The 20191-nt window shown below is 38.2% G+C and overlaps 1 non-coding gene and 1 pseudogene across 1 annotated transcript; one reads left to right on the plus strand and one right to left on the minus strand.

Annotated features, from left to right (window-relative positions):
* Positions 1-3810: 3810 nt before the first annotated feature.
* On the minus strand, positions 3811-3883 carry TRNAR-UCU (transfer RNA arginine (anticodon UCU)). The gene has a single exon. It is a non-coding gene; the product is annotated as a tRNA-Arg (tRNA).
* A 1539-nt stretch (positions 3884-5422) lies between these two features.
* LOC137223092 (rho GTPase-activating protein 20-like) lies at positions 5423-13293 on the plus strand (annotated as a pseudogene).
* The last annotated feature ends 6898 nt before the right edge of the window (positions 13294-20191 follow it).

A 20191-nucleotide genomic window follows, 5' to 3' on the forward strand; every position in this document is an offset into this window, starting at 1 on the left:
TCTTGCACTGCTGGTGGGAATGTGAATTGGTCCAGCCACTATGGAGAACTGTATGGAGGTTCCTTAAAAAGCTACAAATAGAACTACCATATGACCCAGCAATCCCACTACTGGGCATATACCCTGAGAAAACCGAAATTCAAAAAGAGTCATGTACCAAAATGTTCATTGCAGCTCTATTTACAATAGCCCAGAGATGGAAACAACCTAAGTGCCCATCATCGGATGAATGGATAAAGAAGATGTGGCGCATATATACAATGGAATATTACTCAGCCATAAAAAGAAACGAAATTGAGCTATTTGTAATGAGGTGGATAGACCTAGAGTCTGTCATACAGAGTGAAGTAAGTCAGAAAGAGAGAGACAAATACCGTATGCTAACACATATATATGGAATTTAAGAAAAAAAAAAATGTCATGAAGAACCTAGGGGTAAGGCAGGAATAAAGATGCAGACCTCCTAGAGAACGGACTTGAGGTTATGGGGAGGGGGAAGGGTGAGCTGTGACAGGGCGAGAGAGAGTCATGGACATATACACACTAACAAACGTAGTAAGGTAGATAGCTAGTTGGACGCAGCCGCATGGCACAGGGATATTGGCTTGGTGCTTTGTGACAGCTGGAGGGGTCGGATAGGGAGGGTGGGAGGGAGGGAGACGCAAGAGGGAAGAGATATGGGAACATATGTATATGTATAACTGATTCACTTTGTTATAAAGCAGAAACTAACACACCATTGTAAAGCAATTATACCCCAATAAAGATGTTAAAAAAAAAAAAAAAAAAAAAAAAAACACAACTCAGGAAGAGAGAACAGAGTCCAGCTCCTTTTTAAACTATTCCTCCTCCATTATGGAAAAAGCGCTAAGGTGCTGATGACCAGCCCATTTGCCTTCTCAGAATTCTCAGTCTACCTCTTTCTTGCTTGAGCTGTTATATATATATATATATATATATATATATATATATATATATATATATATATATATATAATTTTTTTTTTTTTTGGGCTGCGTTGGGTCTTCGTTGCCGCGCCTGGGATTTCTCTAGTTGCAGCGCTACTCTTTGCTGTGGTGCACAGGCTTATCATTGTGGTGGCTTCTCTTGTTGCAGAGCACGGGGCCTAGGCACACGGGCTTCAGTAGTTGTGGCACGCAGCTCAGTAGTTGTGGCACACAGGCTCAGTAGTTGTGGCACACGGGCTTAGTTGCTACGTGGCATGTGGGATCTTCCCAGACCAGGGCTCGAACCTGTGTCCCTTGCATTGGCAGGCGGATTTTTAACCACTGCACCACCAGGGAAGTCCCAAGCTGTTATATTTTGTGTGCCAACAAATCCTTTCTGTTTTACTGAAATGCTTTCTACTAACTTCATGTTATATAAAGGAATGGAAAACTATAATTAGGGGTTTGTGTTCTACATGTGCTTTACTTTGTCATTACCTGAATACAAGCTTTGCCTTTAGAATATGGATAATAATTTAACAATAATTACTTACTCACCTGTTTAATTCTTTTTAATTTATAGCAATTTTTCTTGCTTCTTTTTTGCAGTCTGTAACTATAACAGTAACAAATTCAGACACAGTGAATGATGTTATCAACATGTCACTTTCAAAGCTAGGAATAACTGTAAGTTACCTGCAAGTTATTTTTAGTTAAAAACCAACTTTGATTTTTGAGATTCGTGTGTTTGTGTGTGTATGATGTACCTACCATCATAAGACAGCTAATTATTACAGATATGTAAGTCATATTTGGTGCCCCTAAGTTCAGAAGTTGAAGGCAGCAAAGCTATGTTATTAGCCTATACATGAGTGTTGTATTTCCATTTTAAATTCTGTGTGAATTGTAAGTCATAGCATAATGAACTCGGGCTATAATTTTAGAGTGCTATGAAAACATGCACTTTACTGTATACATTATATACCTAGACAATAAGATTCTAAATATTTCCTCCTCTATTGGACCTTGCTTTCTGTATCTTCTTTCCTGATTCCTCCCATCCCATCCCCATTTACCCTGATTGCCATCTGAGGACTCAATCTCAGCATGAGAAATCCTAAATGTATCTTTTGTTGTAAATTTGACATAAAGACCACCTGGCTAGAAGCTACATCCCCTTGTTGCAGGTCCTGAGAATGAGATAGCTAATGCTTCTTGTGAACTGGTAAAGAAGACAAGTTCTGAATAAAACCATGGATCTGGGGGCATTTGTGTACACATCACTTTCATCTTGTTTTGCTTTCAAGTGTCTGTTCTCCTTTATGTTTTGATAGGACTGTTATGGCTTGTTGAAAATTTTTTGGTGAAAGACATGGCTATGTTTGGGGATGAGGGTGCATAAGGGAAAAGAGAGGGCAAGGGGCATTCAGATGGACAGAACTGAAGAAAGCACTTGTAAAGCATGGCTCCCTATATAAAATTATATATAAATATATAAAATTTATATATATAAGTAGATATATATGTGAATATATTTATAAATGTGAAAATGTCTTGATATTGTGATATGACATAATGACAATATTTGTATTTAAGTTTTGTCTGACTCAATGGTATAATAAAGCCCCTTAAAGACTCAGGTCAGCCAGAATTTGGTATAAGAAACCAATGATTTCTGTAAAAATTGAATTTAATAATACATTTTAAATAAAACTGAATTTATATGCACTGAGTAAAGCACCCCTCTGCGTTGACTTCTAACCTATTTGATATATATGTCCTGAATAAGAATTAAATCTTAGAAGAGAGTGGTTTTAGGGATAAGGTTGGTGAGATTAATGTTAGAGCTCATTTTATTTCATTTTGTAATTTTCCTTTGCTTAAAGTGATCAATCTCACCAGACAAGAAAAAATTTCTATTTTAATGAAATTGGGGTTATATGCCTATACACGTATTCCTGATTTAAGGGATTCCAACATAGTTTTTCCAATCTTTACCGTAAAAGAAAAGATTTTGGGCTTCCCTGGTGGCGCAGTGGTTGAGAGTCCGCCTGCCGATGCAGGGGACACGAGTTCGTGCCCCGGTCTGGGAAGATCCCACATGCCGTAGAGTGGCTGGGCCCGTGAGCCATGGCCGCTGAGCCTGCGCGTCGGGAGCCTGTGCTCCGCAACGGGAGAGGCCACAACAGTGAGAGGCCCGCGTACCGCAAGAAAAAAAAAAAAAAAAAAAGATTTTTATTAGCTCTCACTTCTTATTTGCAATACAATTTTGAGCAGATTTAGCCGTGTGTGTGTGTCTGTGAGTGAGACTGCTTCCATACCAGGACCCTGCCTCCTTTCTCAGCAAGGCCATGATTTTTAATCAGGAGTCAAGGGCAAGCATACATAGTACCTATCACCAACAACTCTATTTCAAACATTTCCTCTCCTCTTTAATTCAGCAGTCTTTATAATTTAGACTTGTTTCAAATGGGATATCCAGTATTCCTAGGCAGTGATTCTGCTGGGAGTTAATTGTCTTCTGCATCTGACTTAATCTCTAGGTTAGAGCCCTTGTCCCTTCTTTCCCTTGAGTGGCGCTTGTCTACATCAAAGCAAGTGGGCTGAATTTACTCTGCCATCTACTCAAGGCCTCTTGGGTATTTGTCTCCTTTTGCTCATGGTTGCTGAGCTAATGATGCCTTTCTTTTTTTTTTAATATTTATTTATTGATTTGCCTGCGCTGGGTCTTAGTTACGGCACATGGGATCTTCGGTGCAGCATGAGGGATCTTTAGTTGCAGCACGTGGGATCTTTTCAGTTGCGGCATGTGGGAATCTTACTTGCAGCATGCAGGCTATTAGTTGCAGCATGTGGGATCCAGTTCCCTGTCCAGGGATCGAACCTGGGCCCCCTGCATTAGAAGCACAGAGTGCTAACCACTGGACCACCAGGGAAGTCCCTTAATGATGCCTTTCAAGTTTTAATTTGCTCAGAAATAGTCATGGCAGAGTATGTGACTCTCTGGACAACATGCTTGCCTGAGCAGGGACATTTGAAGGCAAAAGCCAACAGTCTCCAAGGAGTCTGCTGAAGAATTTTAGCAGCAGAGACAGCAGAAAGCAGGACTCCTCCAGCGTGAAGGAGCATTACCATGATTTTTTTATGCCATGGGCCGCCCACAAAGTGAGGGGCTGATTGCATGTGGTTCCATAGATTCCCACCCTTTATCAAAAAGGACAAGAATCTCAGACGGTCCATTGGAGGCTGCGAGAGGGACAGGGGTTACTGAAATCAGCACTATTAACTCAAAAAATTGTAGCCACCCCTATGGACCAAATAGCATTTATACTAGCCCAAATTCTTTTTTTTGGAAGTACAGAAATGCTAAGGAAATGTGTTTTCAAGTACCTACTGGGAAGATTTGCTGTGACACATAGTTCCTTTTGTCTCCAAGGGCTCTGAGAAAGATTACCAGCTGTGGGTCAGTTCTGGCAAGAAAGAGGCCTCATACCTACTCACTGGTTAAGTGTCAGGGAAAACCTAAGATGGGGATGATTGGGTTCAAAATTGTGACCCTAAAGTCTCAAAGTAATGGTTGATCAGTCTTAAGCTTAAATACCCTTAAAAGTGAAAATACCATGCAATATTTATTCATGGATTTATTAAATAATTCCAAGCACTTACTCTATCCCAAGCACTGATAACATCTTTTCATTCAGTAATTTGTGGTCTAGTTGGGGAGAGAAATGTGAATTTTTCTTCTTTGCTTTCTTCACTTGACAAACAGAGTTATCTTGAAGATATTTATTTACTTACTCTTTACTTACTTAGGTATGAAAGCAACACAAAACTGGAATTTCTTTTTCTCATACATTATTTTTCATATTCCAGTCTTGAAGTCCTCTGTTCTATCCTAACTACTAAATAGTCTCCATTTTGTGAGAATCTTCTACAATCCAGCCATGCCTCTGAAGCCAAGTACATTTATTTAATACCTGCTCTGTGCCCACAACTTTCCTCAGCATCATAAAGAAAATGAGACAATCACACTCAGACTCTTCAAGTCTTCACTGACTAAACCACCTGTACTTTGCTATTTCTCAAGCTGAGTTTACGAGCATTGCTCTTGAGGTTTTTGATAAACAGATTACACCTTTCCTAAAATAGTTACTGTAGCAAGTTAGCTAGAAATAATAATACATACTCTTGGATTAGCAAATATGTTCAGTGTAGTCAGTGAAAAAAGAGGGATTAAAACAAGGGAAAGGGGCTTCCCTGGTGGTGCAGTGGTTGAGGGTCCGCCTGCCGGTGCAGGGGACATGGGTTCGTGCCCCGGTCTGGGAAGATCCCACATGCCGTGGAGTGGCTGGGCCCGTGAGCCATGGCCGCTGAGCCTGCGTGTCCGGAGCCTGGTGCTCCGCAACGGGAGAGACCACAACAGTGAGAGGCCCGTGTACTGGGGAAAAAAAAAAAAACTGGGCCTTTTGGCGGAGCTCCAGCACTCGTGAGGACAACCAGTGCCCAGTTCCACCACCCACAAAGCCAAATCAGCTCTTCGGAGCTTCTCTCGAGGACGTGTGAGATAATGACCACCCGCCCGCCCCAATTCTGCTAGGTCTCATCTTGGTCTTCTGTAGCCCTCCTGAGGAGGGGAGCTCTGAGAGCGCAAGTGTTCTCATCCAACTCTATCCTCAAGCGGAGAAGTCATTAGACAGCCCCTGGCTTTGACTGAGTTTTGTTAGTATTACTTCAAAGAATAAGATCTGATTTAGGTACTGCAGAGTCATGAGGCAAATACAACAGGAAAAGATACTCTTGTCCATTCCACTGGTTTCAGCAAAGACCCACCTGCACCTGCTCAGATCAGTGAAAATGGGCTCTGTGGAATCTGAGAGTCCACCTCATCCTCAGATTCTCTCATCTCCTTCCTTGAACTCCACACTCAGTCTCAAGTCTCCTTCAGCTGAGTTTACTCAATCTTATGACTCAAAATATCTCACATAGATTTCATTTGTAATTCAAGTGCTTAAGCATAAAGACTCATCCCCTGGCAAGTATGAGTCATTTAATCCTGACAGACTGCGTCAGATGCAAGTCAGAGTTTGACCTGTGTTCTATCAAATTAGCATACTGAATTGTCAGCGCTCTCCAAGCACTATACCACATGCAGGGAATCTTATGCTATATGTGAAGAAATTTATCACACTTTTGATAGTTACATGCTAGCTACTACCCCAGTCCTTGCACTTTTCACAGCAAATTTAGGGGGTAACTATGATTATCATCTTCCCCACTTCATAAGTGAAAAACAAAAAAGCCTCAGTAAAGTATGTGCTGTGCCCGAAGTCATATAGCAGATGAGTAGCGTAACAGATTCCAGATTCCTTGGATTACCTGACTCCAATATCTGTTACCTCTCTACTCTGTAAGCAGAGGACATGAAGACACAACAAAAGGAAATGAAAGACAGATGAGAAGGGAGTATGATCAGAGAAGGAGGAGAGGGGTTTTGAGCCTGTCTTAAAAGAGGGGAGGAAATACAGGGAGTAGAAATGGGGTGTACGGTCACTGAAAGGAGAATAAACAAATGGGAAATTAGTATGGCAAAAAGATTTCTACACTTAGTAAAGAGCATCTATACTAGGGAATAATGAGAAAGGAACAGTGAAGGAGGAGAGGGGGATTCTACAAAGGCCTCAAAGCAGAGAAGTTTGATTTAACAGTGTAAATTTACTAAAAAGGAAAGTCTGATTAAACAACTGTTTAAAATGTTTCAGTGTACGAATGTAAAATGGATTGTTGGGTAGAAAATATATTTGGAAACACTGAAGAAAAATTTCAAATGGACTTCAGTCCTTCCAACTCTAGCACTGTACCCTCATACACCCCAGCTCTGTCAAAAAGGGGGCAAGCTTGTGCTCCGGGCTTGCAGATAGGAAATGCCACATAGTTTTCTTTTCTTCCCTATAGCATATGCTTTCCTTTATCAATCAAAAAGGGCCTCTCACAGAAGGCATCTTCAGAAAATCAGCCAGTATAAAATCATGCAGAGCCCTAAAGGAGAAACTAAACTCTGGGGACAAAGTGAACTTGGATGATGAATCCGTTCTTATGGTAGCATCCATCTTAAAGGTAGGGAACGTTCTAGCATTATCCACACACAGAGTAACTCTGAAGCTATATGACTGGTCCTTCATCATGACTGCCCAAGAACCGTAATAGGCATAATATAAAAACACTTGACAAAGTCAAAACTGAAGGAAGCTACTTTGGGTGTTAAAAGCCCCACAATGTTAGATATACTTTCCTTTTTCATCACACAACACCCTCCCCATCTTCATTCCTGAACACTCCATGCAAAAGAATAAAAATAATAAATTTCAAAACACACACTTACACATACAGAGTGTTTACCAAAACAAGCTTCCTGCTTTTGATGACTTCCTCGCCACCTTCCTAATGAAGGCAAAGTTCATATTAAAGAAAATTCATATTAAGCTTTTGGAAATAGTTACACAAGTTTACCACAGTAAGTAAACATTTGCCTTACAATGAATCAAAAAATGCTCAGTGAGGACACCTGATCCCTTCATCATCCTTCCTTCCCCTGTCTCTTAATGCCTTTTACTTTAAAATTAGTGTAGGGATGACTCCACCCTTTGTTCCTCCTTTTTCCTCCTTTTACCACCTTTGGCATCCTTTGTTGATATTGGTAGTTTAACCCACCACCCGTGGTTATAGTTACATGGTAACCAGCTCCTACCACATGCCTCTTCTTATAAATCTGACTTTTAAAGTGGGTGCAGCAGTCAAAATCAGTTTGGAATTCTGAAACTTCAATGGATTTATACAAAAATAGATTGAGTTTGAAATGATACAGCTAAATCACAAGTGTCTAGTTACATTTCTACCAGGGGAATAACAGAACAGAAAAATTTAATCAATCCATGTTGGTACTTGTTAGCAGCTCTGAACAAAAATACGTTAATGTAGTAATGACTGTAAACAGTTTATTAAAATGATCTTAGAAACTCAGTAACATTTGGTCTTTCCTTGTCCCCTGTTAATGTTTGATTGTAATCTGACTATATGATAAATAGCAACAGTTCAGAAATGACTTAGAGTTGGCCCCTACTACACTAGCACCATAATAACGCACACTAGGTATGCAAATAGCAAGATGAGTATTGCCCTCCGTAGGGTGCACACATGGAACTGACATGATTTTCTAGCAAAAGTTAGTAGGCTCTTGCCTATTTCCATGTTATAAGCACAGACTAGCAAGAGGGTAGCTACTCACGGCCACAGTTCTTAGACATTCACAACGTTTTCTCTTCCTAAAGTTGACTGATCTTGGTGGGGAATCAAACTTTGCAACCTTGGCTTTGTATAATACCATGTGTCACACTAACCAGAGAGTTGGTCTAAATCAGAAATGAATATATCATCAGTACCACATTGAGTTTGCCATTAAACTATCTATAAACAGAGATCCAACAGCAGATACCCCTGGCATATTCTGCACATGTCATGTTCTGGCTTAACCACACTCAGCCTCACCAATGGACTCTACAGAACGGGGTCCAGGAAAGAGAGGAGACACACACTCCAAATGCATGTAGTTTGGTACCCATGAGGCAAAGGCCCTGCTGCACCCTCCCAGACTCCCAGAACCAGCCAAAGCTGGAGTGCTTCCTCTCTCCACGTATATTGGGGCCACTCCTTAGGAAACAGTGAAAAACCTAATGATCGTGAGTGGGTATTGTATACCAGTAACACAGTAAAGGTACGAGAGGACAAAGACTTTGTCCATTGTCTCCACTGCTCTGTTCCCAGGACTCAAAAGAGTGCCTGGCACAAACAGCAGCTCAATAAAAGTAACACTTACTGGATTATAATCATGACAGTTGCCTAGAAGCATCTCCTGAGCAAGCTACTATTAAGAGAAGTCGGGCTACATATTAAGACCAGTGGAAGCAAGGTGTGCTTTTGAAACTAGCAAGGCAACGCACTAATTTCCCCTCAGTCTTACACAGAAGATTATGACTTCATAAATTTTAATAGGCCCAATTCTATGATATTAAGACTTGTTCATCAGCCCTCTAAAGTTATGAATTTTCCAGGCCTCCACTTAGGAAGCTTACATTTGCATATCTCTAGCCCTGATACTCAGAAGTTGCAATATATCCAAATTTTTAATTTCCTTTTTTGGGAGGACGTGTTCCATTCAAGGAGTTGTAAGGGGTAACATGTAGTTCCCACTGGGGATTTTGATATATTTCTAACACCTACTGCTTAAAAGTCTGCAGAACTGAACTTTTATATAGTTAAAAAAAGGAAGACTGGAGCTATTATTAGTTTTTTTCCCCAAGGAGCATACATACATACCTCAAGTCAGAAAGCCCAGTTCTCTCTTAATATGTGTGCAAGAGCATGTTGGAGGTGTGTTTTTTGGTTATTTTTTTGTTTCAGAACTTTTTTTGCTTGAATTAAGAGCAAACATTGTGTCTAAAGTACAAGCAAAATGGGTATGTCCATTTCTTTTCAAGAAACTAATAGGATTTAGGATTTAGATGAGTCACCAGACCTTGTCAGTTTGTACTAGTGTGCTAACATGAGTAGGTTCCAGGTGATGGAAGGGGCTTTAGCGTCATTCTCACTACAGCCCAGAGTCTACTTTTATGCTTCTAATTTTACGCTTCTAATTTTAGTTAGAGAAAATCCAAGCAATGCTTCTGGATGTGCAAGTCAGTGGATAACCAGAGCCAAGCTCTGTGTGGATCACAGTTTGTGTAGTTGAGAAGGAAGTGGGGACTGAACTGAATTTTCCAACTCAATGTTTTCTCTGTAATTTCTCCAACGTACTTATCATAAAAATAATATATATTTTTTATCTGTGTAAGAATTTTCTTCAAAATATCCACGGAAGTGTATTTTCAGTCAGTCTCTATGATAAATGGCTTGGTGTTATTGATCAAGGGAATGAGGAGGAGAAAATAACTGCAACCCAGAGGTAATGATGCAATACTCTTAGGAAAATATTAGCTTATAATTTACAGCTTTGTCCACTAAAATAATGACCAATGTCAGAGGGTTTCACTTGATCATACCCAGGAAGCCAGTTTAAAAATAGATGCATGCCTTACTGTTGATATTGAATTCGTGTTTTTCTCCTCATCTTATTAATATGGAATCCTTGACCATTTTACACCTGAATACATGAAATTGCTGGAGATGAAATCCACTGGTCTAAAAAGAGATGCTAAAGGATCAATCTGCCAGTGGTATGATCTTAACTTTGTCAAACACATAACTAACCAGAGAAGTTCTTACCTGGTTCAGGAATTAAGTTCAATGAAACATTTTTGTATGCATTCATTCCTGGAACTCTGAGAGTGGACTGTGTACATGGTATGCAAAGAAGTACTCCGTTCTCTTTGTCTTTCCACTTCCTAAGCAAAATGACTTGCTTCATTTAGAAGTACATTTTTCTGTCTTTAGTCTTTTAGACCAGCTGCCAAAAGCAATGTAGTTCTCTTGTGATACCTTTTTGGAGTGTTACGCAACATTCCTCATCCAATCAGATGACAGTTTACACTTTATCAGTGTGTACAGCCCGAAGCATTCTTTGCCCGTCTAATTCTGGCAGCTCAGAATTAGAAAACAACTTCACAAAAAAGGTAATGAGATCTCTCATTTTTATGCCTTGTGGGGCAGAGTCCCCACGTTGAACCTGAAGTTTGCGGTATTAACTCTGATGGACCAGTTTTTTAAAGTGCGCGTTTTAATTGCATTCCCCTGGAGTGGCAGAGTCCTACTCTGGTGGGGTATGGGAAGGTGGGTTGTTAAGCTGGAAATTAAGAGCAGCTGAGTCACTTCTCCTTTCTCATCCAGGAGACTAAAGAATAGAGAGATGAGAGTAGGATGATATGATAGAAAAGAACCTTGGGCTTTGGAGTCTGAGAGCCAAGGTTCAACTCTCAGCCTAATCACTAAGGGATGTGTAAACTTGGGCAAGGTTTCCAAGCCACGGTTTCATCACTGCACAGTGATGACAACACCTAGCTGCTCTGGTCACTGCTGGCACATCCTAGGTGGCTTGGGCAATATGAGCACCCATGGCTCCACACATACTGGCCTCGCTCTGCCAGTTGTGGCTCATTCAGAAAATTACTTGGCCACTATTTTGCCTCCACTGCAGGATGAAGAAACTAGTAAAAGATTTCAGAACATCCTAATAGAGCCACAACATGCCTAATAAGAACACAGCTCTTCCCCAAGCTTACCCAGAGCAAGCATGAGGCAAGGCAACGCAGTCAGAAAAACACATCACATGTTTTCTCTCCAGCTGCTTCCTTCCACAGAAATCTCTGCTTCCCACATTTCAGATATTTCTTAAGTGAATTTCACAAGTTTTTGTGTATTGGATACTTTATAAATTTTAATAAGATTTTATAATAAATTATATCTCAATAAAACTGCAAAAGTTCTTAAATAAAAATAAATAAATAAAATTTAATAAGAGAATATACATCTTTGCCCCAAATATCCTATGTGGGTTACTTGAAAATTATCCTAGTTTTAAAGATGTAACCATCATTACAAAAATGTTAGCTACTTAAATTAGGCCACAAATTATAATTTTAGCCCACTGATTAAAAGAATTTTAAAATCTGTGCCCAAAATACTCTTGAAAGTATCAGTTATTTCGTAGAGGAAACTAGTGTGTGTGTGTGTGTGTGTGTGTGTGTGTGTGTGTGTGTGTGTGTGTGTATATATATATATATATACTTATTTATTTATTTTAATCAAGTCTGAATTTTTCTCAGAATTATTCTGCATTTTTGTTAGAGCCAAGATTCACATATGAAATGTGATTTATAACTATGCCGTAAAATAACACCCTGTTTTTTGCCCTTTTGTGTTACAGATTTCTTTTGTACAGTTTCTCACTGAAAACTGCCTCAAGATATTTGGAGAAGATATCACTTCCCTCTTTGAAGAGAGCTCAATGAGTTGTAATAACAGTGATATCACTGATAACAGTGAGAAGGCTGCAGGTACTGTGAATACTTAATTGGCTTTGATGACAAAGACAGCAAGGCTACCAGGGGGTCATGGGAGGTCCTTAGACTGTGCTGTCCTGGAGCCCAAAGCACATCCCAAGGGCAATGATTTCCATCTGCTCCAGGTCAGGGGAGGTTTCACACTGTTGTGAAACCAAAGAAAGGATAAGACAGGTCTGACTTCAAGAAGTTGCTAGTACAGCATTAGGAGACATCACGGTATAATACAGCATTTGAGAATTTTTTCAAACAAAACTTTAAATGGGATTCATATATATCAGATGTGCTCTGGCTGAAACTAGAGTGAGGGGCCCAGAGCACTGCCTGGTTTATTCCCCTCTCTCTCCTTTTTCTGGTCAGTGGTCCCTGAGGCACCACAGGTTCCCAGTGCCTTTGAAACAGGTTGAAAATAACCAGCATCATTGAGAAAACAAGGACTTGACTTAATGTCAAACAGCCTTTCCAGACTATAACCTCATGTGCCTCTATTTACCAACTGCATTAAGTTTGGCCAGTTATTCTAGCTCAGTTTCAGTTTCTTGATCTCTAAAATGTGAATAAAAATAATGTCTAAATCTAAGGATTGTTGTAAAGATTAAGTAAGATAATGGATGTAAAATAAATTCGTAAAAAAGCAATTAATAGGGCTAGTAGAAGTTCCCAAGAGATTAGAGCGAGTACTGTTTGAGCCTATCTAATCAAGCTAACTGGTAGCAGTCCATTTTATAAGGCAGCACTTAGATACAGAACCTGAGGACATGTATCATGAGTCCCTTCATATTTTTAACATTTCTTGGTTTTATGACATTTACCTCACTGCTTTGAGGAAATCTTTAGGAAAATCCATTTAATGAGGAATTTAGATGAGCCTAATATCTGAGAATATGCTCATACTAAGACAACTTTGTTTTTTATTTCATCGGTGACAACAAAACAACCTCTTGAATCCAAGCCAGTGAGAGTGATAGTGATTTACAAAAAGGCACAACGGCAGGATGATGCCAAGGCCCCATCTCACACGGGTCCACCCAGCTACCTGTCTACAATTTTCTAAGTCACTGAAGATTAGAATCTCCACAGTCACACCTGACCCTTCCTTTTTCTTTATTTCCTATAATATCTCACTTGAGAACTCTTTTTACCCAACATTTGCATGATTTTGTTGAGTCTGGATTCAATCCTCAGATCTTATCGAGAAATAAATTAATTTCCTGGCAGAAGAATGAACATGAGGCACCTTAAACCAAGAAAACCACTTTAGATCACTGAATGAAAAATAAGACCTTCCAAGGTCCCAGCTCATCTCATTTGACTTTTTCTTTTTCTTGATTCCATATATGCCTGTTTGAGAAAATCTACCCACAATGTATCTCTTCTATCTTCTATTTCTACCATATTATACTATATTTTTTGTATTGTATTGTACATTTTTATATTGATACAATAAAAATGGTTCGACAACCATTTTATTTGCTTATGAGTCATATTAACACTTTGGTGGAGGCTCATCTGGCAGTTTGGGTGTCCACTAAGATCACTTATGCACTGGCAGTCAGTTGGCAGCTCACCTGGAGCTAACTTACGTGTCTGCTGGTTGCTGTTGGCTCTGGGTTGATCCCCATGTCTTCAACAAGCTGGCCAGTCTTCATCATATGGTGGAAGAAGGGCTCCCAATAGCACGAGAGGATTTTCAAGAGGCAGTGTAGGAGAGTACTCCACAAAAGACTACAAAGACAATGAGTTATTCATTATTTACTGAGGGCTATTACTGTAATCTACCACACATGAAAATCATGACTCAGGACAGCATTACTACCACACACATCATTTTATTCATCAGCTTTTAACTGTCCATTCTTTAGACCAGCACTTCCCAAGGGGTATCAGGAAGTGGGGTAGAAAATATCTTTGAAATAATAATTGATTTTTTCCTCAGATATTTCTTGCCTTTACCCTTCTCCCTGTCTTAAGCTGTCTCAGGAGACAGATCATTTCCTCAGGGAACAGAAGTTACAGAAGAATTTGAGGAAAAGAGAGCTCTTTGTTGCTTATCAGTTTTGAAAATTTAGTTTCCTAGGAAACAAAAACAATTCATGGCACAGAGTAAAAATTTAGGTGGAAACCTCATGGGAAAAGCCCAAAACCATTAGGTGTACGGAACACGTGCCGCATTTCCTGAGTAGAAACCAAGAGGAATCAGGAAGCCCTCACAGAACTAAATGACATATCTAAGAAAGATGGGGCATTGTACATTCATACGAAATGTCTAGTACCTCAACACAGAACAGATCAGGGAAGTTATTCCCATCAATCTGCGAATTGTATGGAAGGAACAAAGAGAGCCACTGGATTTGAATGACATGTCTCAGCAACAGTTGTACAGACCAATTCCCTGGGACCAGATAGCAATTAGGACATCTCAGCAGATGCCCAGCATACACAGATGACACAGAGGATCAGTTAAGTGTCATCCCCCCACTCCATAACCACCTAACTCCTTGGCACTAGAAGACTCCAGAACATGGCCACACTCATGGAGAAAATGGAGAGATCCTGAATTTCTGCCAATCTGGGAACAAACGATTAAACTAGAAACCAAATGAATTATTTAAAAATATAGAACAGTACATATCTTACATATATCCATTTGTAGACTGAAATTGGTACCAATATATATAGAATACTTGACCTATGCATTTTTTTTCTAGAAAGGGTTCCATGGTCAAATAGGTTTGGGAAATGCTGTATTTTCATTCTGGAAATCAAAATGCCCATTAACATGTTAATGTCTTAGAGAAGACCCACAGTAAAGAAAACCAGTATTTTCCACATTTATTTCACCTGGGAGATCCTTTTGAAGGAACCCTGTTAATGAATGATCCTAGGAACATATATTAATGAACACTGCTCTAAATTTATCTTCTTAGGTCATAGAAGATCCTCCACAATGCAACCTGCTCCAGTAATCAGTTTTCTCTTCACTACTTCCCAGTGCAGATCCTTTTCTTTAGATAGGTCAGACACTTCACTGTTTCCTGAACAAGATACACTCATGTTTCTAAGTAATTATCAACTCCCCTTGGTCTCTATATATCCAAAAACTAGATAGCCACTTGGGTTCTACTTGGGTTCTCCCAGAAATTTCACAAAGCCATCCTTGACCATTCCAGCTCAAATTAATTGTTCTTTTATAATGCACGAGCATTTGACCCCATTAGACATTGGTTCATATGCTGTTTTGCACCATCAGGAATTAAGCTGGTATGTTTATACATTGCTCAACAAATCCAAATTCCTGTGGTAAATGATTATATCTTGTGTTAGTTTTATATCACTTTTAATGTCTGGCTAAATGTCTACTAAAATATATGAATGAATTTGTGAACTTTTCTAAGAGTATAGAAATTTTACATAGATTGGTAACGACTGCAAATTTTAAAACTGAGGAGGTAGAATACAAATGGAATTTCAGTGGGTGGCAATGACATCAGCTTGACTAAAGTTTTTTAGATATGACTTCACAGTCTTTACTATTCACAAGTTTTGGGATATACTATTTTTATTCATCTTGCAAAAAATGGGATATTGGTATGATATATTTGGGGATAATTGCATGCTTTTGTGAATTTTCTTTTAAATAGCAACAATTTCATAATAAAAAGGGGTAAAAAACCATTAGGCAGTGCATCTGTGAGTTTTTGAGCCAAGAAAGATGTACAAAAGTCCCTCAAATTTGAAAAAGAGAAATAATAGGTAAAGAGAAGCTGAAAACAACGAATTTGTCAATTGTAACTCACAGAGGAAATTCTTGCCATGTGGTCATGGCAAGATGGCAAATGGTCAATAATGTTAGTTTTTCCCTCAGGATACTCAAGCATAATGTATCATTGAGAAAGTCAATTTATTAATTTTTAGAAAAGATCCTAGGAACTGATAAACTATAAAAGGATCCAATTGTCTAATGCAGAATGAACAAAAGGCAATTGGACTCTCTGATTTTGGTCTTTACCATTGCTGGTAAGATTTGTGTAATCATCAATCACCCTGCACTTAGCATGTAATTAAGGTTAAACATTTTCAAAAGTAAAGCAAAACGGGACTTCCCTGGTGGTCCAGCGGGTAAGGCTCCGTCCCAGTGCAGTGGGCCCAGGTTCAATCCCTGATGGGGGAACTAGATCCCACGTGCATGTCACAACTAAGAGTCCACATGCCTCAACTAAGAAGTCCACATGCTGCAACTAAGAAGTCCGCATGCTGCAACAAAGAGCCTGTGTGCCACAACTAAGACCCGGTGCAGCCAAAATAAATAAATAAACAATAAATTAATTAATTAAAAAAAAAAGTAAAGCAAAGATGCTGAGGATGAAAATCTTATTTTATTCCAGAAAGAAAGCTATTCATAGGCTACCTTTATGAGAAAACTAAATCTCTTCATGGTGATTAATTACTATGATATATTGAATGGAATATATGTATACACACACACACACACACACACACACACACACATTCAATTCTTTATTCCACAAAAGCAACATGTAAGAATTTGGGGGGATGGAGTATATATTTGTATAAAAAAACATCCTTTTTCAAAAAGCATTGGGCGATACCTTTCATATTTCTCTATAATTCTTTCCACGCTAGTCAAATGAGTTAGTAAGTACTCTAAAGATCTGTAGTGAATGCTGACTCTATTTTCCATTTTTATGCTTTACATGTCCACAGCATAACTGGTCCTAGGAAGAAATTGATTTCTTTTTGGCCTTGGGTCTAAATGCCAGTATCCATTTGGTCGGCTACGTCTTTCCAGGGAATGAAATCATTCCTTTGTCATGCAAAAGAAACTACTAGAAAACAAAATTGTCGAAGGAGAGTTATAGTTCCCTAAAATGGAAAAAGAGAAACTACTTTGTGAGAGTGGGAGTTTTTCCAAAATGTAGAGGTATAAAACTAGTTGGAAATGTAAAATAAAACAAAACAATACTGACTTCAGGATAATGGATACTTCTGTAGATGGAAGGAAGGGAATGGGATAGAGGAAAACTGAAAAAGAAACTTCAAGCCTATGTATATTATTTTATTAAAGATTTTTAAATGCTAACATTCTGCCATAATGCTTCAATTTTTTTAAGAAATAAAATGTTAACAGGTAATTTTATTACATAAATACCCACAACATACTCATGCATACACACACATATATACACATGTTTTTATATATAAACATATAAAACATTATTCAATGAATAAATAAGACTACAGAAATTTTTATCATTCAGCACCTTATTCTTTTCCTTAACATATGTTTTTGTGATTTCTGTAAACTGATACATGTAGGCCCAATTCACTCAGTCTAGTTGCTGTACAGTAGTATTCCATTATATGAATAATTCATTAATCAAGTATATATATATGTTTACCTTGATCAAACTTTCTAGAGGCTTGCCTAGTTACTAGCTTTCAAAAGATCCAATTTTTAAAAGTATCTCATTAGTGTTTTTCCTAGGTTATTAATTTGTATGTTGTTTTTATAATTTCATTGCTTCAACTTTCTTACTGTTCTTTTGATTTCTTCATCTAGCTTCTTGGATTACATGCTAGCTCATTTATTTGTAATAAATATATTTAAGACTATTCATAACTTGTAGGTACTGCTTTAGCTACATCTCATAAATTTTCTTAATTTTTATTAGTATTTTAGTTTTTCAATCATCATTCAGTTAATACATTTTATAATTTTCTTTGTGAATTATTCTTTAATCCATTCATTGTTGAGGCTTTTTATTCTTCCAGGTTTTCCAACCTGTAGGATTTTCATTACTATTTGTAATACTTAATTTCTAATTTAGTTGCAGAGTGACCAGATAATATGTGAATAATTGTGATTCTTTATGACTGAAAGTATATAGTAAATTTTAAACATTTAAAATGTTGAATGCATGTTTTAGAAGAATGCATATTCTCTGTTGGGTTCTCTTTTGGGTACAGAGATATATATATTTAAAATCATGCTATATGTGTTACTCAAATCCTCTCTGTATATTCTCCAATAAGTAGTTTCTAAGAGACGTGCTAAATTCTGCCATTATTATAATAACTTTGTCAATTTTATTTTGCAGTTCTAAGTTTTTGTAGTTTTTTGTGTTTTGGGTGTTTTACAGTTTAAGTCTGTATTTAGTATACACAAATCTGTAATTTTTATACTCTTTTCAAATATTCTTTATACATGTTAATGCTTTTGCAAATTCTAGTTTGAGTGATATCGTTATACCAGCTCTTTTTTGCTCCATATATGCCTGGCACATCTCTTTTTCTTTTTTTCTTTTTAAATTTTGTTTTAGGGTGGGTGTGCACGGGTGTGGCAGTGAATGTGTGTGTTTGTGTCAGTGTCTACTATAAAGAGCATATAACTGATTTTTTTTATATCCAAGCTAATAATTTGATTTTTAATTTAATCAGAATCATGTAATCCATTTACATTTATTGTCACTATAATGTATTTGGAGTTACACTGACCATTTTATTTCATGGTTTGGTTTCATCAGCGATTTCTCATGGCTTCATTTCTCCTCCTTTCCTAACTTTTCTTGGATTGGTAAACTGTACATTAGGCTTTTCCCTATTGATTTTTACGTATACATATTAAAATTTCTCAGCCATTACTTCTTTGAATATGCTGCTAAAACATTCCTCTTTATCTTTTGCTAGAATCCCATTAAAATTCCATTAAACAAGGATTCTTGAGGAACACTGTATCTCAACAACTTTTTCAATTTTTTTCTTTATGCTGCATCCTGGGCACAATTCTTAGTTCTCTCTTCCAGTTTATTAAGTCTTTAACTTTATTCATTCCAGAGTTTATACTTTCAGTTTTATGACTTTTTTAATGCTGATATATTTTCTAGGGTTACTAATTGGATCTTTTTCCTGTTCATATGATTTTATATACTTTTTTTAAATTTTATTTATTTATTTATTTATTTTTGGCTGCATTGGGTCTTTGTTGCTGTGTGCAGGCTTTCCCTGGTCGCGGCGAGCAGGGGCTGTTCTTCGTTGTGGTGCGTGGGCTTCTCATTGCAGTGGCTTCTCTTGTTGTAGAGCACAGGCTCTAGGTGCGCAGGCTTCAGTAGTTGTGGCACATGGACTCAGTAGTTGTGGCTCACGGGCTCTAGAGCACAGGCTCAGTAGTTGTGGGGCATGGGCTTAATTGCTCTGTGGCATGTGGGATCTTCCTGGACCAGGGCTCGAACCCGTGTCCCCTGCATTGGCAGGCGGATTCTTAACCACTGTGCCACCAGGGAAGCCCTGATTTTGTATTTTTTTAATAGAGATTATTCCTTCCTTTTCCTCTTTGATACTGGTACCAAGAAATAGGATGCTTCTGGGGGTGGGATGAATTGGGAGATTGGGATTAACATACATACACTACTGATACTATGTATAAAAGAGAAAACTAATGAGAATCCACTGTATAGCACAGAGAACTCTACTCAGTGCTCTGTGGTGACCTAAATGGGAAGGAAATCCAAAAAAGCGGGGATATATGTGTACGTATAGCTGATTTACTTTGCTGTATAGTAGAAACTAACAACATCGTAAAGCAACTATACTCCAATAAAAATTAAAAAAAAAAAAGAAGAAGTAGGATGCTTCTGTAACTAATACCTAAAAATGTGGAAGGAGCTTTGCAACTGGGTAGTGAGTAGAGACTGGAGGAGTTTTTGAGATGCATGCTAGGAAAAGCCTGGATTGCTGTGAAGGCAATATTGGTAGAACTACAGACATTAGAGGTGATTCTAGTAAGGGTTCAAAAAGTAAAGAAGAGACCTTGAGAGACAGTCTGTATCTTCTTAGAGAATACATAAATAACCATGAATAGAATGTTAGTAGAAATATGGATATTAAAGGTCATTCTGGTGAGGTCTCAGATGGAAATGAAGAACATGTTATAGAAAACTGTAAGAAAAAATAACCATGTTATAAAGGGCAAAGAACTTGGCTGATCTGGTGTTCTGGTGTTTTGTGGAAGACAGAACTTGCAAGCAGTAAGATTGAGTATTTAGTTCAGTGGCAGTGATTTCCACTACTAGGTCTTCTGGCTCACTGATCCATGCCTCTGTATCATTTAGTCTACTGTTGATTCCTTCTAGTATATTTTTCATTTCAGCTATTGTATTCTTCACCTCTGTTTGGTTG

Source organism: Pseudorca crassidens, chromosome 4 (genome assembly GCF_039906515.1).
Source record: "Pseudorca crassidens isolate mPseCra1 chromosome 4, mPseCra1.hap1, whole genome shotgun sequence".
Taxonomy (NCBI): domain Eukaryota; kingdom Metazoa; phylum Chordata; class Mammalia; order Artiodactyla; family Delphinidae; genus Pseudorca; species Pseudorca crassidens.